This window comes from Lonchura striata, chromosome 2 (genome assembly GCF_050655825.1).
Source record: "Lonchura striata isolate lonStrDom1 chromosome 2, ASM5065582v1, whole genome shotgun sequence".
Taxonomy (NCBI): Eukaryota; Metazoa; Chordata; class Aves; order Passeriformes; family Estrildidae; genus Lonchura; species Lonchura striata.
The window spans coordinates 151,669,746-151,695,448 of NC_140704.1; the positions used below are offsets into that span (position 1 = coordinate 151,669,746).

The window sequence follows — 25,703 nt, forward strand, 5'->3', positions numbered from 1 at the left end:
TCTCACTTCAGCTAACAAGGAGTTTGAATTTAAAAAGTTCTACATCTGATAATCTGGTTCTGTATAAAATGAAGTTGCTCAAGCATCTTGGTAAGCATTACTGAAATAATTATCAAGGAAATGACCCATGGGAAGTGTCTCAGAGTTTGAAGGGATTAGAAGAGTTGATAAGAAGAGGCTGATAAGGGGAAGTTTTGAATATCTGATCTGGGAAACAATGCCTGAAAACTGAGTTTGTCCAAGAACCAGGCACCAGCACCTGTAGCACCTATACTGACAGCTTCTCTCAACATGTTTATTTACTTATTGGCAAAGGCAGGAAGAATATCCTGAACTTGAAATTTAAGCTTATTGGTTCAATACTTCTATATGCTTTCAAAAAAATATTATAGCAAAGTAGCTTCTCAGAGCTGCATTTTATTTGATTTTTTTCAATATTTTCCATATATTTTTTCCCTTAATTGTTACTTACTTTCCTCTGCAAAGCTGTAGCCTGCACCTCTTTAGCATGGACCAGGAAACTAGCAACAGAGGTCAGTTGACTTATCATAATATCATTTGCACTATCCTCTTCTACCCCCAAAAAATTCTCAAGAATATAATTCAAGTCACACAGATTGCAAGTCAATTACAAAACATGTTGGTAGATATTCTGCCTCTGCAGTGGCTCATCTTTCAGGATTTACTTGAATCTTATAGTAATACAATAATATTATTATATACATAAAAATTTAGGAACACTCTTGGAAAAAAACACACTCCAAACTACATTACCAAGTAGCGTGGCACAGCTCACCCATCCTAATAATGACTGTATTGCACAAGGCTAAGATAGAAAACTTTGCCCATGCTTTTTAGTCTTCTTTTAAACCTAGAACAATGCTGAAATGTCTCTCATGTTGTTGCTGAAACAGGTTTTGCAGCACATAGACATCCTGGAAATGGAAAATCCATCACCTGAAGATAATACAAAGCACACTGGCTGTTTGGGGTAATAAATAACATTATTCCCAGAGCTTCATACATTTACATTAACCTTCACATCTGTGTGTAGGGTGTCCAGATTGAAGAGGAGTGATACAAGCAAGACAAAGACCAAAAAGATATCCAGAAAAATTATGGTAGGACCAGTTTGTGATGGAGTAGAAAATCTAGAGATTTTTCCTCAGTACTGTGTGTTCAAACTCCTTAGTGTGGTATGTATGGAGCATGTTGATTTTGTACAGGGTCACAGAACACCAGTCCTTTGGCCTAAGCCCTGTAAACCTGTACTGGCAAAGTCCTACAAATCCCATTTCCTCTCAAGCACAGGCCAAAATGTTCCAACCTACATTTGCTATTAGGAAGAAACCTTTAACACTGAGCCCCTGAAGGCTATTCAATATGAGAGTACTTCACTCTTACAGGGCCAATTTCCTGCTTTTTATATCCTCATGGAAGTTCTTACAGCTCTTGGAATGAAATTTAATATATATTTTTTTTTTAGTACAGTCGAGGATTATGTCAGTAAAAAGACCCATATGTAATGGCTTTATATAGTTATCAAGCAGAGCTGGAGCGAGGAATCGGGATGGGGTAAGAGCCTAAATCTATTTGGAAAATAGACAACATACTTTTTAACAAAGAGGAGCCTGGTGAATGCATTTCCCAGAACTCTGAACTGGGGCAAGGAAGAATTGCTCTGCATTCCTTGCTCTATGCCTTATGATAATGGCCTGGATAACCAGAATCCCTACAAACTCCAGAAATGAGCTCATACCCATTGTCTGTCACTCGCAGGGTTATTAACGGGGCCATGCTAATTGGACATGTACCACACACTCACCTACCACTTCCCAACATTTCTGCTGAACTATCCAAATGACAGAAAATTCCCCAAATACAGGAATGTGAATGCCTCCTTCTTGAATCACATGCCTGAGTTCCTCCTCCATGTGTTCCAGAAAGATTATGGACATCAAATGTAATGAAAGTTTGTTCAGAAACAACAAGTGCATTTGATTAAGAGATTTAGTACTGCAGAGCCTTTCCATGGTCTAATTTGCATGGTCTTGACCTTTGTAATGAAACCCAGAGCTCTGTTGTGGACACCAACACACCAGCAAAAGTGAAGAATCTGTGAATAAATGCCATGAAAATAAGAGGTATCTGTCATTACTTGTGGAGGTACAGATAGCAGGGTTGCATCTTCAGCTCTGAACCTTTCTCTCTCCATCTAGCACTCCCAGATTTTGTATCCACTGCCTGAAACCTATCCAAACTGAAAATCTCCATGCTCTTCTTCACTGAGAACCAGCTTGGCCATTTCTCTTTTAAAACATCAGAGTGAAAAAAGACAATTGAACAGATACAGACAGGTTGCAAGGAACCCCTTCTCTCCAGGTGTTCTAGAAACAGGCCAGTTTTTACCTCCTTGTTGCAGCAGGGCCCCAGGGTAGAAAGCAATTTACAGTGAGCTGACATTGCAACAAAGCATTTTGAGAACTGACCCAAAACAAAAGATGGTACTGGAACTGATGTAGGCTAGCCACTTAATTTCTCATAATTGTATAACTCAAATAATTTAAGGCAGGGGCAGATCTTGGAAGCCCAAACAGCAGAATCCTAGGGTTAGACACCTTACCCAGCTTAGGTGTCTGAACAGTGAGGAGGTTGCTTGGAGAATTTAAGACTCAACATATTGGAAGTGACTACCTCCACTCTCTTTTTAGCTCTGACCTGAAAGGTTTCTCTTTCTTATGAAAGGAGCTGGGCTAAGGAGGCAGGAAGAATCATCTCTTCTGACCACAAAGCTCTACTTTGTGAATGTCTTCACCACCAACACAGACTCCTATAAAATGAGAGAAATAAGAAGCGTGCCCTCAGTGCAGGACAGTTTTGAGTGAAGACCAGTTGGATCTTTGACATCTCAGCCGTCTCTGCCCACCAACGTGGCCACCATCAGCATGGGACAGGCAGGTGTGGGGAAAACAGGGGAGTCAAGCAGAAGCAGAGTTTATCAAATGTCAGAGATCCTAAGCCCAAGACTGAGAAACAACCCACACTTTACCCCTCCCAATTTCTGAATGTGAATCCTTCCATGATTTCACCATGATCCCACAAGAGGAAGACCTGCAGGAAAATTCTGCCTTGTCACTATTATTATTTCTGCCCCTAGTGCTGTGAGTAAAATGGAAAACTAAACAAGATGGGATGAATGGATCAGAAGCTGCCCTGCCAAGAAGGAATTGAGGGTGCTGGTGGATAAGAAGATGGACATAAAACAGCAATGTGCACTTGCAGCCCAAAAATTCAAGCATATCCTGGTCTGCACGAAAAGCAGAGTGGCCAGCAGGCCAAGGGTGGTGATTCTGCTCCTCTACTCCACTCTCATGAGACCCATAGACACTTAGAGCAACACTGGAAGGATGCTGACCTGTAGGAGCAAGTCCACAGGAGGCCACAAAGAGGATTAGGGGGATGGAGAAACTCTCCTGTGAGGAAAGGCTGAGATAATTGAAATTGTTCAGCCTGGAAAAGAGAAGGCTCTAGGAAGACATTATAGAAGCCTTCCAGTACCTAAAGAGCTGAAGGGAGGCTTTTGTCAAGGATAATGTAGTGCTAGAACAAGGGATAATGACTTTAAACTGAGAGAGGGCAGGTTTAGATTGAATATTAGGGAGAAATTCTTTACTTTGAAAGTGGTGAGGCACTGGCACAGGTTACCCAGAGAAGTTTTGGATATCCTATCCTTGGAAGTGTTCAAGGCCATGTTGGACAGGGCTTGGACGAACCTGGTCTAGTGGAAGGTGTCCCTGCCCATGGCAAGGAGGTCAGGATTAGGTGACCTTGAAGGTCCCCTCCAACCCAAACCATTTCATGATTCTGTGAAAGCAGAAGATGATCTTGAAGACACTGAAGACAAGTACAGCAAATAAAGGTCTGACAGCTGTAAATTTAACAGGGAAAGACGTAGCTGGAGAAAACATGTAGTTTTGAGCAGGAAGGGCTCTCTTCACCACTGTCACTCACACAGAAAGGATAAGATACAAAAGCTTGTGCTCTACAGCCCACACACAGCTCATGTCAGGCAGCTGACAGAGGCAGGAGGGCTGTCACTTAGGAGCTGATAAGAAGATGCAGCTACCCCTGAAGCACTGTTGGGTCTGCCTGTCTGTGCTTGTGGCAAGGGTGTGACAGCATCAGATCAATAATTCTGATGTTGGCTGGAAGGGTTTTGGGCCGTTTCAGCTCTTACCCTGCCCCATCCTCTCCACTCTCATTCCTTCCTTGTCATTCTTCATACAAGTTTCAGAAATAGCAGTGAGAAAAGAGAAAGAAAAAAGGGAATGGGCAAAGAAAGACAAAAAGGAATTTACAGATCACATGAATAAAACATCTCACTTAAGTCTTCCTAACATTATCATTTCTTCATATTTAAAATTTTCACAATTAACTGTAGGAGGAAGTGCCTCAAACTGTCTCAAAAAGACCTGAAACTCAAAAAAAATTACTTAATTCCCTTTTCCCTACCTCTTCATATGCAATATCCTGAAATTTTATCTTAAAAGAAGAGAGAGCTATTGCATAGATAATATAGGTATCAAAGATTTTATTTGATAGTTGGGGAGAGGATGTTTTGAAATGGACAAGCACATAGAGTACTTTCAGGAAAATAATAAAAAAAAAAAAACAAACCAAAATTTGGTGGAGTAGAAAGGACATGGAAAAGTTGTAGAAATTGAAAAGAGATACCTACTTAGCGAGCAGTGTTAGAACTTAAATTAAATCTGTGCCTTCATGGACTGTAAAGCTTAATTTCAAATAGTCTCACACTATAATCTTTTTCTTAAGGCATAGCAGAGCTTTGGCTGGAATTTATCTCAATTAAGTTTAGGCTGTAGGTGTCTAAACTAACATGTTATGGGGTTTTACACTAAGCTAATTTCAAGTTCATGGAGAGAAAAAAAAAAAGAAAGAAAAAAATCCATAAACAAATTGATTTTACCTCTTTCTCATGAGGAAGAGTAAAATAAATTAACTACTCACAAGAAGTGATTCTTTTCCCCAGACACAATAAAAGAAGCTTGGACAAAGAGCAAAGATTTAGATATTGGTGTTCCAACAGATACCAATATTTCAGCAAATGTCTGTCTGGTCAAGGTGACATAAGAAATTCAGCCAAAAGCAGCAACAGCTAAAGATGGCAAAGGTAATGATAGGAAAATTTATCAAGTTCAGAGGCAGAGGAGGAATAGACGTGAGTGCAAAGTCTTTGCCTAATGGGGAATTGAAGAAGCATAACTTGACTCCTAAACAGATCCCCTTCCTGAATGATGAAATTGTCCAAGAAAAACAGGTTTGGGAAGAAGAACCAAAATGGAGCTAGGAAAAGCAATGTCTTTTTGAACTTTAGCACTAGTTTCCACAGGGAGGACTTAAGAACATTCTGTGCAGAGTTTAGTCTCATTTCTGGGTAAATTATAACAGATATGGGAACCAAAACTATGGAACACTTCTGGATTGCCTAAATGCTTAAACTTCACTCTGAGTTTTCTCTGTCCATGAATTGGATTAGATGCAGCCAGCCTTGAGGCTCAACTGACCCAAATGCCAGCAGGTGATGCTCTGCTCTCATTGACTGAAGGGAGGCTCAGGAGCCCTCACCAGAAAAATAAAGGGTACAAAAAGGCCCTGAGCATTTTGGCCTTTCTACATCTGTTTTGGCACTAGACTTCCTGCTCCACTCAGGAGCAAGAAGGTACTTTCTTTTCCTTTTGATGCCAAGGAAAATACCAAAGTACTAATACATCGACATGGCAGACGTGCATATTAATTGACATCATATTCAGACAAGCAAGTATTTCCAATACAGTTGCTGTCTGAAGGGTAACTGTTTTAATCTATCTGTTGCCAAATAGACAAAAAAAAAAAAAAAAAAAAAGGAAAAAATAAAAGGATGTGATTGTGCTTGTTTTACTGTTTTGTCTTTGTTTTTGTATTTGCAAAACTGACAGCCTGTTCTTTAAGAGATAAAACAGGTGTTATAGCTTGTTTTCCATAGATACATATGAGATCTGATTTGATGTGTGAAAGTTTGTCATTTTCATGTCAATGTATTCAGAGACCAACACTTATTTATAGATTAGTGCAGCTGAAAGAGACAATAACGTGCAGTCTAACCTCCCAGCCAACATAAATAAAAAATTATTCTTAAGAATCTCAGTATGTGATCTATACCTTGTTCAAAGTTGCAGTACTTTTCCTGATCTATTGAACTATCGGTTTTGATTTATGACAAAACATTCCCTCACTAGGACTAGAAAGCTGTTTGAGTGCTCAGCTACCATCATCTGATGCACTTGATCTCTAAAATGAATGCATCCCTCTTCTGTTTGCAGTGTCATGCTTTAATCTGAAACCCTTCCCTGACTTCTAGGGCCCAGAAGAAGTTGCTCAACTGGTGGTTGAATTTTCATTATTTCTGTAGTAAGGTAAATGTGAAAGGCCACAATGCTGTTAGCTGTTTCTTGGCCTAAAAATAATCATAAACAGAGAAATAAGAAATTAAATAACACATTAGCTCAGCTGCATGAACAATGTTTCACTTGCACAACAAAGAGAAAAAGAAAACAAAAATTTTCAAGCTCCTTGCCTTCTTCTGCTTTCAACAGAAACTGAAAACACAGCTGGTGCTTAACAGTTCCTGGTTAAATGGAGAAAAAACTAAATACAAGATGATACCAAATCCTCAAACTGAGAAAAATTTTTGTACAACTACACAGCAAGTACCTCAAGAAGTTCTGCACAAAACCCTGTTGGTAGCTACAGCAGCTGCATTCCGTTATTTTTACTGGGAAATACTTTTTAAAGCTGGTAAGAAAGTGCATTTTTCAGCTGTTATCTTATATCCAACTTCCAGGCTTTTTGATGCACTCTGGCTCCCCATTCAACTTCCATGCCTTCTCTTCCACTTGGCATGCATGGCATGTGGGTTGCTGGGGTTACTCCCAAATTCAGGGAAGGAATTTTCTTTCAGAAATTCAGCAGGATTAAATCTAAACTGCTGAACTGTGGCTTTCATTTCCAGTGAAATTCCATGCCAGCACAAATACTTACATCTCTGAGGCAAATCAGACATCCAAGAGAATTACACTGTGAGCAACAACTGGTATGTGCCCCAAAATACTATAGAGGGGATGGGAAAGGAAATAATCTATAAGAACCCTAATTTGCTAGGCCTGGAGAGATATATTTTTACAAAGGCATGCAATGACAGGACAAGGGGATATGGCTCTAAGCTGAAGGAGGGTAGATTTAGATCAGACATTAGGAAGAAATTCTTTCCTGGGAGGGTGGTGAGGCCCTGGCTCAGGCTGCCCAGAGAAGCTGTGGTTGCCCCATCCCTGGGGGTGTTCCAGCTTCAATGGGGCTTTGAGCAACCTGGTCTAGTGGAAGGTGTCCCTGCCCAGGGCAGGGGATTGCAAACAGAGGACTTTGAAGGTCTCTTCCAACCTAAACCACTCTGGTGTTCTATGGTTTGCTTCATGGGAATTCTGGTCTTGCTGTATTTACTCACTAGCAAGTGCTGTAAAGGTACAAAATTTCAACTTTATGTGGGGTATGAAGGCTTTGGAGGGCCACTGTACTTAATTCATCTCACATAAATTATGTCTTTCCACAGCACAGTCATCTCTGTAGGACTGGCACCATATAGTACAACAGACAGGTTTGACATTTATCTGTTGAAAGGGATTTCCCCACTTTTGAAATGTCCGTGTGAGACAGATGAGAGCACAGCTGGTTCCCTGCATTACAACCAACCATCTGAGCAGAAGACTGGTGTAGGCTTAACTCTTCTTTCTGGTGCTCCCATCCACATGAACCATAGCTTTGACTCTCAAGTCTGAGAGAGAAGCAGCTCTACCTCCTCACATTTGACCTCCCCTTTGAAAAGGCAGAATTTTATTTCCCTCTGAGGTGTACGAAACAAAAGATTGAGAGCATAATGCAGGTCCTCAGTTTTTATATTGAACTTCCACTTCTGAAGTCTTTGGAAAAATGTTTATTACAGCAAATTGAACAGCATATCCTGCCTCACACCCTCAAGTCTCTTCTCACTCACAATAGGCCACTACTTGCTTTTCCACACCACTGCGTTAATTTGATGTCTTGATTCATTTATTCACATGAAGCAGCTTGTCTACCTTGCCTGTAACTATACTATTTATGAAAAAGTTCACCATGGAAAATAAAACAATATGCACAAATAAATCCTTCATAAACCATCAGATTTTTTCCATAAGATTTGCTTTGGGATGCTATTTGTAAAAACCAGTCTATTACTTTTCTGAAGTATTCAGTTATATCCACAGGAATACCACTGGATATCCATAAGACCTCAGTTTCCCCTGTTTTTGTGCACTTTATGAGTAAAGTCCTTGTAAGGTTCAAAGTATTAAAAGATATAAATAGTATTAAAATCTATAATAAAAGTTTTGGTATTAAAACTTTTGATGTTCATCATAGGCTAGAACAGAGTTGCAATTCAGGGCAACAGAAACACTATGTCACATGTTGCTGTGATGTTATCACTGATGTTATTCAACTTTCCAATATATTAAAACATTATGATTCCTGGAAAATATTCACAAGTTGTCATCTTGTTCCTAATAACATCCTAGGGGCAAAAAGATTTTTCCCCACATACCAATGTGCAAGAGTGTCAGCTTTATGATTCCTGCCTATGAATTACACCAGGAGGACTCAGTTTCACTGGCAACAATTCAAACCCAGGAAAGTCAGGACAATGACGTGACTTCAAAGGAACATGAGTTATTGGAAAGATCATGCAAGAGCAGGCTAAGTATTCAACCTTAACACACTTCAGTTTCATCAGATTCCAAATTACAGGAACCAATTATTTTTTTGTCGTGGCAAAGCTCTCATATCTCAGAGCCTGGCTCCATCCTGATGTGCAGCTGCAACTCTATTAGTGTAAATCAAAAAGAAAAAAGTATAAAAAAACAACAACTAAAAAATATTTAAAAAAAGCAAACCAAAACTCCAAGGGACATACACAAGTGCAAAGTAGGAATAAAGCCACACAGACCCTGGTGCTGAGGCTGACCCACCTTTCTGCAGAGGACAAACTCTTAAAATAAATGATACCAAAGCACTGAAATCCATTCAACAGTTACTCTAAGATTGTTCTACTTAATGAGAGACTTCTCTTCAGCCACAAGTTATAAATAGGAGCATTGCCTTTGCATAGTGTGAATCTCAGAGCAAAGGGAACATTTCTAGGAGAAAATCAGATATTTAACCTTGGAATGAATTATATCATTCTGTTTCTGATTCTAAGAAAATAATGAGAGGTGAGAAAAGTATTTTTCCCTCCATGTGTCTCTGAGGCACTTTCAGACCTACCTTATTCCTGAGCTCTGTCCTGCAGCAGAGGATTGCCTTTAGGAATGCTTCTCCTGCAGGCTCCAGCCCTGCAAGTAAACAGGCAGGGACGGGCAGGATGTGGGCAGAACTTGGGAACTTCTCTACCCCTCCCAGGGACCAAAGTAGCCTCAGAGCCACCACAAATGCAGAAGAGAAGGATGGTAAGGAAGGGCTACCCCTGTCGTGGTGCCTCCCATGATTGCTGCCCTCGGCTCCTGCCTGGCACAGGGAACACATGGGCACTGCTTAGCACCCTTTTCCTCTGCTGGCAGATCCAGCAGAGCCTGTCCTGGTCCCAGTATCAGCCCTTGTGGACTGAGAGATTCACTGGTGTTTGCAGGTACCCACTTAATTCAGATGCTGCCTGGCACTCACAGGTCAGTGAGTGAGTTCTAGTCTGTGATTTCCTGATTAAATTGCCTAGGAAGGATTTGGCCAGAAATGTTCCAGCACACCTGGTTTGCCAGCAAGAGCAGTCTGAGGGCATTTTTTTCCCCCAGAATGTTGTCATATACAATTAAAAAAAAAAAAATAAAGTCATAATTTTAAATCTACAGGTTTTGACTATTATTGAAAGCATTAAAAATATATGCATTTTAAAAGTTATGAATTTTAAAAATTATGCATTTTTAATAGTTCAGGTATTCCATCTGAATTCACCATATCAGTGGCAGCCAACACAGAAAATAGTTTTTTAAAATATCACACCCTAAGATATGTGATTTAGTCTTTACTGGCTCTGCTGATTTATTAACACAGCTCACAAAAGGATCAATGTTCAGGCAATCCCACTGGTACCTCAGCACACCTCTTAGCAGATTAAAGTACTCCATAATTTTTTATTGGAATTATAGAATCTGTCCCTAAATACAGACAGCACAATAAGAACATCAATAAATTGGGAGTCATTTTCCACTTAAGTCTGTATAACTTCAAAGACACTGATGAAACCTTAAATCACAGAAAATGACTGCTAGTGACAAAATTCTTCTTAGGCTTCATGGATTTATTCCCAGAAAGCATTAAGCCCATGGGAAAGGTTAAATTATTTTTTTTATCACTACTGCCCATTCTGCTTTTAGATTGTTTAAAACAAATCCAAAACCATTGATTTCTACTGTCTAAGAAAGCATCAGTGTGAACAAGGTCCGAAGCCTTTCCCCAGATTCAGGTGATAAAATGAAGGACTTTAGTGGAAGAATTTTTGAGCCTTAAAGTTGAATATAAAGTAATCCCTGATTAATCCTTGAATATCCACCCACAGAGAAAAGTACTTCTTTTCATCAACAAGTTTTCTCATTAATATTTGAAATTTGGGACACTGCAACACAGAAACAGGCACGGAACTAGACATGTCTGCCATGTTTTGTGCAGGGTCACCAAAGGGAGCTGTATTTTCAATGTTTCACCCCAAAACTTCCACTTGAGTGGCACCACTGGTGGGGAATTTGCTCAAATGGGAGAGCACTCACTTAGCATGCAAGAGGCAGCAGGATCAACACCTGCGTTCTCCAGGGTTTTCAAAATTTATTTCATTGTAATTTATGAATTATTTTATTTCAGAATTTATTTAACTTATTTCACTATTCTGAATGAGCTCAGCTGGCCAGAGCCAGGTGCTGACAACACCAAGGTTGGGGCTCCATTCCTGTATGGGCCATTCACTGAAGAGCTGGACTTGCTGCTCCTTGTGGGTCCCTCCCACCTCAGATATTCTGCGACCACTGATGGAAGATGTAAGTTTCTACTCTCCTTCAGGTATCAGACTAATTTTTTTTTTTTTCATTTAATAAGAAGTGGATATCATATTTCTCCTTTCTCCTAGAAAATAATGTCACAAACTTCTGAAAATTTTCCCCTGGTATATAACACTTTACATGCTACTTCTGCAATTTTTAGCTTTTAACTCCTATTCTTTTCACTTTCTGTGATTTTGTGTTCCAGGGGATGAAATTCAGAGGGTTTTGTGATTCAGTTTGATTTCTCCAAGAAGGTCACAAACTTGTCTTTTTTTATAAATCATAAGATAAAGAGAACTATCTACTGCAAAAGAAAAGATTTCACAAGTCCTAGCACTTGTGAAAATGCTGTTTAGATGTGAATTAAGTGGTTTAGATGATTATTAACCCAATAATCATTCACATTCTTGGGAACACGACTCTGCTCTTGACTGCAGCCAACACACCTGAAGCAGCAGCAATTCCACAAGCATGAAATGCTGATCACTGACCCTCTTTAAAACCCTGCATGACAGCAGGGACCTGGTGTAAAACCTACAAGACTCTCTCCGCCACTTGTCCACTGCTCAGGAGTCTGGGTGCTGCTCTTGCCATTGTCTCACCTCCCAAGCAATGTGAGAAGCTACCAAGATGGAGTTTGTCATGAAGAGAGTTAGGCAATGAATAAAAAAATGTAAGCAGGTGGTGAGATAAACAGGGTTATAACCAAACTCTTTACCTGTCACCTTTAAAATACCTTTTTTTTTTTTTTTTTAGATGGGAATGGGGACTTGGGTGGATTTCAGATGAAGAAGTTGTGGTTGCCCCATCCCTGGAAGAATACAAGGACAGGCTGGAAAGGGTTTGGAGGAACTTGGACTAGTGGAAAGTGCCCCTGACCATGGCAGGAGGTAGGAACAAGATGATCTTTGAGGTTCCCTCCAACCCAAATCATTCTGTGATTTATGTGGGGTTTTTTTGTATAAAATTACTGTGACAGAGCCAGAATTAAGCTGAGTTCAGCTGTCCAAGTCTTGCATCAAAAGCAAGGCCTTCCTGTCCCACATTATCTCAGCTGGGACAGGAGCAAAGGGTATGCTGTTTATCAGACTTGATCTTTGTATGGAAAGATTTACCTTGTAATAAACAGGATTTCACTAATCCCATGGGCATACAGCATTAAAGGTCCAAGGGGCTCATAGGCTCCTCAAATCTCCCATTCTTCCTGATGGTGTTGAAGGAGAAAAACTCTTCTATAAACTTTGCAGACATCCAATTCAGCATCATGTCATAGAGCAGAGAAGGGATTAGCATTTATCATCTGATCAGGCAAACAAGTTAGCCAAACAAGAAGAGCTAGTAATGAGGCAGAAAAGCTGTTTGCACAATGGCACAGATCCTCCCACCTAGGCATGAATCAAGATTCAATTTCAATTGAATAGTAGTATTCATAACACTACTATTTATTTGAAAGACTCCATAGATAAAGGCCAATTTTTAATTGAGACACTCGAGTAGATAAAGGCCAAGTTTTTGCAGACAGCATCAAACTGACAAAAGAACAAATCCATGCTCTGTGGAGCTTCTTAATGACAAATGAGAATTAATAAACCTTGTCCTGTTTGTAACAGGAATAAGTGAAATGATCATTTACACCAGTGTCCGTTTCACAGGAAATTGTTGCCTGCCATGTTCCAGCAATTATTTGGGTTTCAATGCAGGAGAAACGCTGGCTTTGTGTCAGAATTGTCTTAAAGTTACAGTAAATCAACCCAAAGGCTGATATTCCCCAAAACCAGTGTAATCCCTCCTCTTCCATGAGCCCTGGACAGAGAGAAGAGGTTTTTAAGGCTAATGTGCAGTCCAGCAGCCTCATGCTCCCTCTGTCATCTCTACATGTGCCTGACACTGAGCTATATGACATCACTGTCACTTCACACATATCCTGAAAGATCCTAAACCTGATACCAGGGATGAAATAGTCACATCACCCCGCTACAGCTATTCCATACCCTCCTGCTCAACCAAACCGCTTTTTTAATCAATACAAAACTTTTCAATTTATTGACAGAGATGCCACTGATATTGGGTCAACAGCCATGGCCACTCCTGGCTGCTGTGGGCAACAAGTCCTGCCAAGATTCTGCTGTGCCTTATTGAAATTATGAGGTTTCATCTGACCAATACAGAGATTTTCAGTGCAGTTGTCTAAATCTGAGTAAACCACCTGCCAGCTCTCTATAATCCATAAAGACAAACAGACACTTCTAGGGAGTCATTTATTTCAAACAGGTCAGATGAATTACCCTGAAAAACTTCGTATTTTTTTTCCACCATTTTTAAGGTATCAAGGGATGTCTGGCTGAAAGTGAGGATCAACAACAGACAATTAAAGCTAGGTGAGATGGCCCAGCATGACATCTTGGGCAGGAAAGGCTCATCACACACACTCAGCTTCTCTGCTTGAGGTAGACAGATCCAAGGAAGGTTAAATGCCACACAAACCAGTGGCACAGCCTTTTGTCCCATGTTATGTCCATCCATGTCATGGGCCATTGCAATTATTTAAGGGAATTGAGGCCATTATATGATGTATCTGCAAGTCATGAATGAAGAGAAGTACAAAGGCAAAGAGCTAAGGGGAAAACTGACACTGGTTAAATCAAAATTATTCCTGGTTATTTCTGGTGGAATTTTTCTTTATCTATTTTGGTTTGGGTTTGTGGGTTTGTTTGTTTGTTTGTTTTGCTGTTGTTGTTTTTTTGGTTTTTTTTTTTCTTCTGAATCCTGAAGACCTACAAAACTGCCAGCAACTCTTTCTTCTAGGGGGACAGACTTCTCAGAACTCCCCAAAACTCAGTGTACCCTCTGTGGCCTCCTTGGCTGGGCAGGATCTACCTTAGCAGGTTGCCTTCAAAAGCTCTCTGGGAGAACCACAGGGAGCAGAACCACTGACATGAAAATGAGAAGAAATTGAAGAGTAAATAGGTTTAAGTTGTTTATCATACCAGTGGTGTCTGGTATAAAGCTACTTGATGCTTTATCTGTTTTTCTACATGTTATCAGTCTTAGCTCAGAAAACTGCTGAAGGAAACCAACAACTCTTTGACTTCTCTTTGTCACCACATCCAAAATTAGCAACTTAATTTTGTAGCCCACTCATAACTGCCACAGCCTGCCTGGGGTCATGGCCCATAGTCTGGGAACAGCTGCTAAGGGAAGTGAAAAGGATGCTAAGTGAAGAGAAGACTGTAGTAGAAGTGTCTACTGAAAAGGAGAAAAAAAATCAAAGGAGGCAAAAAAAAGAAATAAAGACAGAACAGCAAATTTTAAAGAAGGAAAAAGTAGTCAAATATAAACAAAAAGATTGAGTACAAACTGAACTGAGAAAATGTACTCAGTAAAAAATCCAAGGGATGGCAAAGAAAGAAGATAATATAAGCCCTGTTGTAAACTGTTTTAATTTCAGGAATCAATCATAAAAGTACTTATCCATATAATTAAGAAAAGCCTCCAGAAAGCATAAAAGCTATTCTCAGAAACACTCTAGAAGTGGTGCCATAACTAAACAGCAAAGCAGGGCAAGGAAAATTGCCTTGAAACAACTCAAGGTGGTTTATGAAATATCAGACTTGAACAAGGATTGTCAACCCATCTGTTAGGAATGAGCAGCTCACTCCTGCCCCAGCCCCCAGAACAGATTTATTATCTATGTTCGAACACTGTCCTTTACAGAGGAATGGGTTTTGTCTTCTTGCTGCAGGAACATGAAGTCACTGCCCACTGCAGAGCTACACCACCAGGTCCCGTGTTCAGACTGAGCATCCTGGGCTGTTCTGCAGCAGGTCACAGAAATGAGGCACGTCTGAGCTTGGTCAGTGCTCACACAGGAACAGAGGGATTCCAGGTGCTACAGAAGGGCTCTGCCTTGCTGCCTCTTGGCCAGTGCTGGATTAATTTCCCCATCAGAATTTAATACCACTGTGCCTGACCACCCTGTCTAGACCAAGTCAGTAGGATTTGCTGCAGATTTTCTGGTATATTTTGCAAAGATAAGCACTGAAAAACATTTTTTATCATGTATTACAAAAGACTGAAAGTCATGTGTTACTTTCCTTAAAGATTCAATAAGGTATTTAACTTACTGTGAAGAAAACCAGTCCTGCCAGAAATGGATAAAGGTTTTCAGGAATACCCAGCACAAGAATTGCTCTAAAACGGTACTGGTGTTGTTTCACTACTAAGAACTGCATTGGCAATCAAGACAGTCCATGCAGATTACTTGTAGCTTTTTTCTGCTGGTGAAATTGGAATCAGTGAAGTTCTGTCATATAAGAAGTAATTACTTTTACACTTAACATGAAGGCAACAGAAATTCCCCAGTACCTCTAAACTTCACAGCTCAAAGAAAATCTTTGCAATCAGTATGCAAATATTATATGGTAATCAATGTTAACCAGGTTGCTCTGGAAGAAAATACCTGGGTGCTGACAATTGGCAAATACTTCAACATGGTTAAGCACTGAAAAAATTGCACTTGGGCAATAAATAGTCAAACCACAAACAAGTGTTGGCTAGGGTTAGAACAAAGACCATCACTCCAAAAATATTTCAATCTGTCAATGGTTTAAACTTGCCCTCAAACGTGAAGTGAAATATGGCAGTTTTGACATCTCTTATTAAAATCACTTAAGAATCAATATTCAGGACATAACAATAATCAAATCAAGTTGCTTAAACTAAACTCAAGGGATCCTTCTGTTCTGCAAAGAATCAAAGATTAATTTCTAAGGAACTGAATCAATGCAAAGTAAATAGATTCTGATGAGCTGGAGAAGGATAACTTACATCTACTGCATAGTAGATGAGCTCTGTGATAATGGCACTCCCTGAGCACAGGAAATCTACACCACTGCATAATCAGCACTGACAGCACTTGCAAAACATGACCCATAACTCAGTTTCATTCACTCCTAATGAATAATCAAGGCTAACACTTGGAGAAGCTTGGAGAAGCTTTGTGGCAGGTGATCAGGACAGGTCCAGGTTTGGCACTTTTTGGCCAGCTCCACAGCCCCACACAGCCTGGAGTGGGATTTGTGACTGCTCAGTGGGCTCCCAGGACAGGCTGATTTGCTTTTTCTGTAGAGCAAGAGTTTGGAAGTGAGTACCAGAGCTCACAGGTACCCACCCAGTCGTTACTGACCAATTTCCTCCCTACTGGGAAAGAAATGGGAAGTTTTTAGAGAGAATTCATTCTGCTTTACAGAAAGAAGCCTTGTAAATCTAACACCCTTGTTAGTGTACACTAAGATAGCAGGTATTTGCCATGAAAAGCTCAATGTGAAAAAGAACAGAACTCAGCCCACTTGGGTCTCCTAAACAACCTTGTTTTTCAAGCTGCAGATAGCAGCACAAGGAATCAAAAGATATCTCACTACTAGCATCACTTGATTTGTGAAATTAATTGTCCATCAGACAACATAAATGTTGTATATAAACAATTTTTCTTAGAGAGAAGGGTGGTTTCTTTTTTTTCCCCACTCCAGATTAAATCTCTAAGCTATAACACAAGTCCCTGGTATGTGATGTACCCACCTAATGCCAATACTGAAACAGTTTTCTCAAGGCAATAAAAGTGTGTGCATATTTTTTTCTTTTTAGGTGAACTAGTAGCTATTCAATTGACCTTTTAGTGATGTTGAAAAATAAATATTATCAGCCCACTTCCACCCTCATATTCAGAGTAGAAAGGAGTAAGTAACTTATCCCACAAGCAGAGCCATCCCTCCTGTTTCATGGCTCACATTCACATGATAAATTTTTTCAGCCTAGTTGGTGGAGCTGGACATCAGGAGTAAAGCAGGGAGAAGAAATCAGGACATTCCCCTACCTCAGCTCCTCTTCTGTGGTTGCCAGCCCAGGGTTTGCAATTGCTGATCAGGATCCCCATGGCAGCCTGCACTAGCAAGGGCAAAGCAGATCATATAAAGGAAAAGTCCTGAGACAGAAAATGAGGGCTGCAGGGGTCTTGGTGCTTCATTATTATCTCTGAATAGAAAACCTGTGAGGAAGGCTGGTTTCTTTTCCCAGGTGTCAGGGATAGGACAGGAGGAAATGGGCTCAAGTTGCACCAGAGGAGGTTAAAATTGGAGATTTTGAAGGATTTCCTCACAGAAAGAGTTGTCAAGCATTGGAAGAGGCTGCCCAGGGAAGGTGTGGAGTCCCCATCCCTGCAGGTATTTAAAATGCATGTGGCACTTGGGGACAGGGTTTAGTGGTAGACATGACAGTGCTGGGTTAATGCCTGGACTTGATGGCCTTAGGGGTCTTTTTCAAACTTAACAGTTCTATTATTCTCTGATTCTATATTTTTTTAAAAAAAATCAGCTCCAACTAGTTTCTCTTCATCATTCAAATTCTAGAAATCTTGCCAATTGTTAGAAAATATATTATTCAGTTAATAAGAAATCAGGATGCTTTGAACTTACATAAACCTTCAAATTTGTTTGGGCTATTTTTAAGAACTTAAGGTCACAATTCAAGTAAAACCTCCTTCTAATATTATCTCATATTCACAGCTGGAAGAACTGACTGCTCAAAGGTTCAGTGACTTGCCAGAGGCTGCCAGTTCAACATCCTCAATCTATGCTTCCTGACTGCACATCAGTGGGCTGCAAGTTTAAGGTAAAAATCCTTGACTTCACCTGTAATTTACTGACCCCTGATGGCTTATATAAGTCAAGAACATTAGGACTAAGATCTCCTCACCAGTGAAAAAAAAACCAAAACCTAGCAGTATATTTTAAACAAAATTTGAAATCAAAAAATGTAAAATAAATGTTATGATTATTGACTTACAAGTTTTCATACTTGCTTGCAAAGGAGAATGCAAGTCTAAGTGTACATTGAGCAGATAATTTCAAGATTTAAGGCCTGCAAGTCTCCCAAAAGCACAACAGGAGATCTTTGCAGAAGTTTCTTTCTGCAGAAGACATTCCTCTGCTTGGCTCTGCTCATGGAGCTGGGACAGTAATCTCAGCCAACCTTTGCTCCTGCCAGCTTCAGAAGCCTGATGTGATTTCCACTGAAGGGGATCACAAAACTTCCAGCAGCAACTGGAAGAAGCCTCTGTGAAAATACCAAATAAAATGAAAGATATGATGAAGAAAATTTCCAGAATGAGTTTGTGTCCAAAAAGGACCAATTTCTAATATGCCAGTTTTCCTGCTTTTATCCTTCTGTACCTACATTTCCTTCTGTACCACTGCATTTCCTTGCAATGGAAAATAGGTTGGGGAAGCCTGGAAGGAAATATTTCAGTGTCATAGGAAAAAATACATAGTTAAAATTTGTGTGAGTATGATTGGGGAATTTGGCTTTGCCTGAAGAGCTGAAATAGCTCAGTACCACCTGTATCATGCAGGTGCGGTGGTGCAGATAAGATGTTGATATAATGTAAGTTTTTTCTTAAAGGTTTTGCTTCTCATTGTGAGAAATGGGAAGAATTCAAGAATGGTCTTTAAACAGGAGGAACTGTGATCACCCAGCAGTGATTAATCAAAACAAGTTTTAAAAGAAAGTGTTGCAGTATGACAAATTGAAATATCCATTGAAGGCAAGATAATTGTGGAAAAAAATCTCAGAAATATATTTTAGCAAGAAAGTTATCACATGCTGGAAACAAAAGAATTCTTTTAGTCCTATTATTTTCAAAATGTCCGGAATGAAAAGCTAGCTCTTTCATGTAGCAAAGATGTTTGCCTTAAAACTGCATGAAATGCAAGGAGAAGAAAATATTTATGTATTTGTATAGATGCTATAGACATGCTCACCCACTCATTGTCTGGGTCTCTGAGCTCATAAAAGCCTTCTCACAGACCAAAAAAAATTAACTAATCCTTCCACCTCATTCTTCCTCTGTTAGGTCCCCATTGGGAAGGTTTCCTTCCACTGTAGTAACAGGAGCCAGAATAACATGAGTCAGACAGATCCTTCCCCATGCAATGAGTTCTCCATCAGATGTGGTATTCTAACCCAAAGGCTCATTTGTGGCACAGGTCTCGCACAAAATCAAAAGACAATCACTCAAATCAGAGAGAATATTGTTTTCTGTTGAAACAAACAAGATTTGGCCCCAAACTGATCCCAGGAGAGAGAGGCACTGTCATCTGCTGGTTTAAAAGTCAAAAGATCTGGTTTCCTCCCTTTGCTCTGCAGGGTGCTGAGGACTGCCTGTCTGCAAGTTTCTCGGAGTAATTCTCCACAAAACCAGATGACATTCATCAGCTGGTGGGCTGCCCATTCCTAAGCTCAGAATTGGACTCTTCTCCACCTCACAAGAAAGGATTCCAAAACATCCAACTCTGGCTCTTGCTAGAAGCAATAGAGCACAATGCACTTACTGAGGATGCACAGTGAATCTACAGCACATACTTAGGAGTTTTTTGTGCAACAATATTCTACAAACATTTCATTGATATAAAATCTAGCTTCATGCATTTGATTTAACTGGAAGCTATTCAGGACACTGTCCCAACTGTCTAGACAATAGTATTTGTATATTCAGAATAGCAGCATCTTAATAGAAAATACGTGTGATAGTTGGTATGATTGAAAATTTACTTAAAATTACAAAATGCCTACTCTTTAAGAGAAAAAAAGAAGCCATATAGCTTTTGAAGTGGAATAAACCTTGTAATTGTCTGCCTGACCTATTTGGCAACACCTCCCTATTATTTTATCAATTAGTATCTATACAAACTCCCCCAAAACAGGTGTCTAAACAGTCATTTGTTGAAGAGAAAAAGGAGATTCAGGCATGCACCTAAAATAATTCTGGTTGCTAATTGAGCACATTGAGTAACACAGATATATTTTGCAGGTGCATCTTCCCAAGAATGATCCCACTAGTGTCCACACTGCACAGATGGGCTGTGTTATTTTAAGGTTTTAATCAAAATACATGCAAACAGGCACAGCACCATGTGCATGCTAATACTGTGAAGTGTCAGCAGTCACTACACTCTTTTAAGAACTCTAGCAATATAAAAACTCAGAAGAGAAGGAGCTGATGAATTAGGCACTTTAGAGGAAGGATTAGAGGCTACAGCTAGAAGGTGACACAGAGCACATTTGTAATAAATGTGGAGAAAACATCTTGTTAACACAGCAATGTATTCCCAAGTACTGAGAAACTGCAGCAACACAGAGACAAAATACAAAAAGGTGTAAGGTCATCAAACTCCCAAGGTATTTGTTAGGAGAACGAACCCTGAAAACAGTGATTACAGTGTAATCTTGACATCTGTCAACCTCCTGTCAATGGCTTTCCTCAATGAAGGCATTACACATCCCTCAGCCACTGCTTTATCACCTGCAGTGAAGTCTTCTGCATCTGCTAATCCAAATTTGAGAGCTCACCAGTCCTGATACAGATGACCAACTCACCTAGCACACTCTGGTCTGAAAACTTTGTTAACTAAATGAGAAATAAATAAATCCATCATAAGAATAATGGAACACAGTTCCTCCTATATTTCCTTTGTAAAAACCAGACCCTTTTCTTGCATGTTTGCATAGAAAAAAAAAAAAAAAAAAAAAAAATTAGTCCTCTGAATTTGATATTCCTCCCTGCCGGGGGAAAAAAATGACAATAAAAAGACAGCAGAGTTTGTGTTCAGTTGCAGTGCCCCGGGTGCCAGGTTTGCGAACCCAACAACGTCCTCTTACCTGCACAGACACCGCACCACCCGCAGTGGTACCTGGAGCCCGGCTCCTGGCCCGGGCGCGCCCGGCGGAGCTCAGCCCGGCGGGGATGGGGCGGGGATGGGCGGGCAGGGCAGCAGCGCACAGACACACGGACACGCACAGGCAGACACACGGACACGCACAGACACACTCCCCCGAGCCCCCCTGCGCACATACGCGCTCACAGGGACATGTCAGTGATGGGGATTGGCAAAACGCTGCATCCTCTGTGCGAGGAGAGGAGAGGAGAGGAGAGGAGAGGAGAGGAGAGGAGAGGAGAGGAGAGGAGAGGAGAGGAGAGGAGAGGAGAGGAGAGGAGAGGAGAGGAGAGGAGAGGAGAGGAGAGGAGAGGAGAGGAGAGGAGAGGAGAGGAGAGGAGAGGAGAGGAGAGGAGAGGAGAGGAGAGGAGAGGAGAGGAGAGGAGAGGAGAGGAGAGGAGAGGAGAGGAGAGGAGAGGAGAGGAGAGGAGAGGAGAGGAGAGGAGAGGAGAGGAGAGGGAGAGAAGAGGAGAGGGAGAGAAGAGGAGAGGAAGAGAAGAGGAGAGGGAGAGAAGAGAAGAGGGAGAGAAGAAGAGGAAGAGAAGAGGAGGAAGAGAAGAGGAGAAGGGCAGCGGGAGCTGGCGGCAGCGGGCGCGGGGCCGGGCCGGGCCGCGGCGGTGCCGGAGAGGGGCCGGGCAGGGCGAGCCGGGGTTTAAGGAGCGAGGGGAGGGGAAGCGCTGGGCGGGGAGGGCTGCGGGCCCCGCTGCGGGCCGGGGGCGGGGGGAGCCGGGGATGGAGCCGGAGATGGGCCCGGGACTGACCGGTCCGGGGGTGTGGGCTGGGGGACACGGGGGTGGGAGGTGTGAGCGATGAGGGACAGGCTCGAGGGAAGAGGACTGGGGGTCCCCGGCCCCAGGGGCAGAAAAATGAGCTCCCCGAAGGGTACAGAATGGGAGAGCCGAGTCCCCGCCGTGTGGGGAGGAAATGCCCTTTCTGTTTTAGCAAACAGGTGGTTTCTGCTTTTACCTCCTCCCTGAGCTCAGTGTCTAAATAAGAAGCACTCAGCTGGGATATTTTTGCTTGAATTTCGGCTCTGACTTGTGAGCTGGAGCCGCTCTTCCTTCACCCCTGCTCCACACACAGCCCCGGTCCCCTCTGCTGCCACCGCGGCTCCTGCCCCGGCGCTGCCGTTCCAGCTGTCCCAGAGGGGACTGACATCTGCCCCAAACTGGAGCTCCCAAAGCGTGCCCAAAGGACATCCAAAGCACGTCATCCGTGCCCATGCATTTTTTTAGCATGACTGCAAACATCTTTTCTCAGGTTGCCCAGAAAAGTGGTGGGTGCCCCATCCCTGGAAGTGTTCAAGGCCAGGGTGGATGGGGCTTGGAGCCACCTGGGGTAGTGGAAGGTGTTGGAAGGGAGGCTGGAACTGGATGGTCTTTAAGGTGCCTTCCAACCCAAACCTGATTCTGATTCTACCATAAACACAGAGCAGATCAGTGGGTCAGGATCTAGACCAGGTTATAAAGATGTTCCTGTCTCTGATGTAATTTCCCAGAGCAGGCCTGAGGCCTTTGGTGTCAGCAGGTTTCTGGCTGCTCAGATCCATGAAAACCCACACAGCTTTGGTGATAGATGGCAGGTTTGACTTTTTTTTTTTTTTTTTTTTTTCTCTCTACTATGTGGTAGCAACAAATACAGAAAGTCCTTTCTGCTGTCTTACAGCTCAGCCTCAAGCTGAAGGAGCACTGCTGATACCGGTCCACAATGTTTTCTGCTTGGCAAAGAGAAATCATTGACTGAATTCAGTTTGCTAAACTTCAGAATTTGCTGGGAGCATGTATTCAGCATTATACATATATTAAGTTGAAATGTTCTTAAATGGAGTGGATTTCTACCCTGTCAGGTAATTGGAAAGGCAGCTCTCCAGTGTCTTCTCTAACCCCTCTTGCCAGTGACATGTTACGTTCACTCAACCCAGTCTCATCCCTGCTACTGCCAATGAGACAAAGTGTAATTTTGTTATCTTTTGTATGTTGGTAAGACCAACTCATGGCCTTCCTTTGCATTTTGAAGAGACCTGTTAATCTCTCTGTTCCTCCACCCCTTGGACAGAACACATTCTTCGACTTCTATGTGGGTATCGAAAGATTACCTTTGCTTTTTCCTTTCAGGTTTCCTGCAGGGATGTCTACTTCAATACAAGTTAGAGCCTGAATCAGCAGAACACTTTGCTGTATTTACTGAATTGGGGACTTGAATCATGTGGATGCTTAAAATTTCTTGACAGGATTGCATTCTAGGCACAGGTTATCAGGCAATCTGTTCAGAGGCATGAAAGAAAATATCCATGAGTGCAAGAAGGTAAGAAGGTTCTTGAGGACTCATAGCCTTGCTGATCTCTGCCCAGATTTTGGAGTGCTTGCATGGTTTATTCACATCTCTGCCCTCAGAATCAGCTAGAATCATTGGTCTATGAAAAACAAATTAAGTATTTAGTGCTGCATATGCATCTATAAATCTGAGAAGGAATCCTCTGGCTCCAACTGACCCCATTCCAGCACTCATAAGTGGCATCAGAAGGGCGGGCAGGCATTGGAACAGGCTGCCTCAGGACACAGTGGAATCAGCATTCCTAGAAGTGCTCACAAAACCTGTAGGTGTGGTGCTTAGGGACATGGTTTAGTGGTGCATCTGGTGATGCTGAGTTAATGGTTTCACTCAGTTTTAGAAGTCTTTTTCAACCTTAATGTTTCTGTAGAAAGAAAAAGGAGGGCAAGGGGTTGCTCAGCTCCAGACTGAAGCAGCAAAGCAAAACTTTTCCTACAACAGAGTGCTATGTTTTTTATGCTGGCTTTCTGCATAGCTTTTTCTTCAGGCTGCTTCACTTTCCAACCCAGTATTTGATCAAATGTTATCTTTACCTGATGTAAAAATGTTAAGCCTATGGGATGCTGGTGGTTTGCTCCCTAAAGCTTCACATTCTCAAGAATAATTTTTTCTCAAAAAAGCATCTTCCCACTGTCACATTAGCCTGATCTGTTGTAAGAGACTAAACCAAGTGGTATATGGCAGATGAGTGTTGTGTACAATGAAGATTACCAAATATCCTCCCTTAGTTTGTAGCAGTGGCCTGGTTTGTATTTAAATCTTGCAGAAGTTAGTATTTCATCTACTGCACATAATAATAATCTGTCAACATTCTTACAGCAAGCTCAGTTGTTAAAGTTGTTGCTTCTCTTTACAGTGTACCAAGGTGATTAGCAGAATCATTTCTCTTCGCAGATACTTTGTCTCCAATGATCTGGAAGAAGCATAAACACATGGATGGCAATTCAAGCTGCTGTCTTGTTAGGATTTCTTTGGAAACAGCACTGAATCAGCAGCTCAGAGGATTGTGACAAACATTGATGCACAGATACGTAACTCCACTTCCCCACATTTTTCTTTTCTTTCTGTTCTGATTGTGAACCTCTGATTTCCATTTTCACCCTGGGGTGAGGAATATAAAAGCTGGATGTACTGCATGGAGAAGGTCTGTGTAGCCTGATATCTCATCCCCAGGAGCAGATGCCTCAGCAGGTGTATAGGAAAACAGTAATCATTCCACAGTGCTTCATGAAAATGGTGTCTCAGTCTGTGATTGTTGCACAAGGATTTCCTCACAAAGATGTGATGTGGAACTTGAACTGCTCACAGTCCTTTCTTCTTTAGTAAATTTACCAGCCACATTTCAATCCAGATAAATATTGCTTACAAATGTTTTGTGGCAACATGTCCTGCATTTGTTCACTCCCAGGAATTATGCAGTCCACAAATCACAGCACCACTGCTTCCTGTGACATCCAGTTTGATCACAGATATAACTGGCATTTCCTTCTGTCCAGTTAATGGTGTCTCAGGGCTCTGACAGGTTTCTTACACAAATTCCCTGAAAATTCTGATGCTGTCAAGGCTCAGATCAGTAGCTGTGTGCTGGTAACTCATAAATTCTTAAAAAACAAGGATTTTCATCACTGGGGAATACTCTTATGCCTTTTTTATCTTTATATACCTTCTCTTGTGCACATTGTCTGTTATAATCCCTAAAGGCTTACATTTCAAAGCATGAAGCAGATCCAAATGGTCTCTCTTAAGAAAAAGTCTACCTAGCAAAGAAATGTTCTCTTCCCTGCAGTGTAGAATTTTCTATGCCAAAACCCATTGAGAGCAATGAAAGGAAAAACAGCACAATAATGCAAAATATATTGTAGAATATATTTTCTGCAGAAGAATATATTTTGCATTATTGTGCTGCATATCCCACTTTAGTTTCTACAGGTTTTATAGGACTAATGTATCATGACAATATTCTGTTTTGGTCTTGTTCTTATCTTACTTTGTTGTTGTTAGTGAATTACAGGACTTGTAATTCCTAAATCCTGACATTATTTCTGTTGGATGAATATGGCATGCAACTTTTCATCCAATGTTGCAAATTACATAATGAATTATGAAATCCTCTTAATTTAGTGAAGAAAATACTCATAAAGTTAATTTAAAAACAAAAATTATTCTAATTGTACAGTAAGTTTTGGAATAACACCTTCAAGAGTAAAGATAAATGGCAAGAAAAATGGAAAAATCTACCAAAATCATGAGAAAAACTTTCAGTATTTCCCTCTTACTTTGACTGATGACCTGACAACATTACCAGGTCTATAATTGGATACTTTTTCTTCTCTCCACTTATAGGGTATAAACTTCTGTAATGTTGAGTTCTGGAGATGACAGTAACTCACATCACACTCAAAATCAAGACACTTCTAATGATTGATACAGTGAAAGG

At 41.1% G+C, this 25,703-nt stretch overlaps 1 protein-coding gene and 1 long non-coding RNA gene across 4 annotated transcripts in view; one reads left to right on the forward strand and one right to left on the reverse strand.

Annotated features, from left to right (window-relative positions):
• Positions 1–21,140, reverse strand: part of COL22A1 (collagen type XXII alpha 1 chain) — a 218,588-nt gene extending 197,448 nt beyond the window's left edge. For 2 of the 3 annotated variants that reach the window (XR_014953121.1, XM_085572597.1), the window contains exon 1: positions 20,880–21,140. The gene's annotated coding sequence lies outside the window, so the exon portion shown is untranslated. Of the gene's footprint in view, positions 1–9,408; positions 9,659–20,879 lie in introns of those variants that run through there. The other variant, XM_085572598.1, reaches the window with a different exon arrangement.
• LOC146768487 (uncharacterized) lies at positions 16,908–21,260 on the forward strand. The gene is made up of 3 exons (XR_014953122.1): positions 16,908–17,386; positions 17,729–17,834; positions 19,368–21,260. It is a non-coding gene; the product is annotated as an uncharacterized LOC146768487 (long non-coding RNA).
• The last annotated feature ends 4,443 nt before the right edge of the window (positions 21,261–25,703 follow it).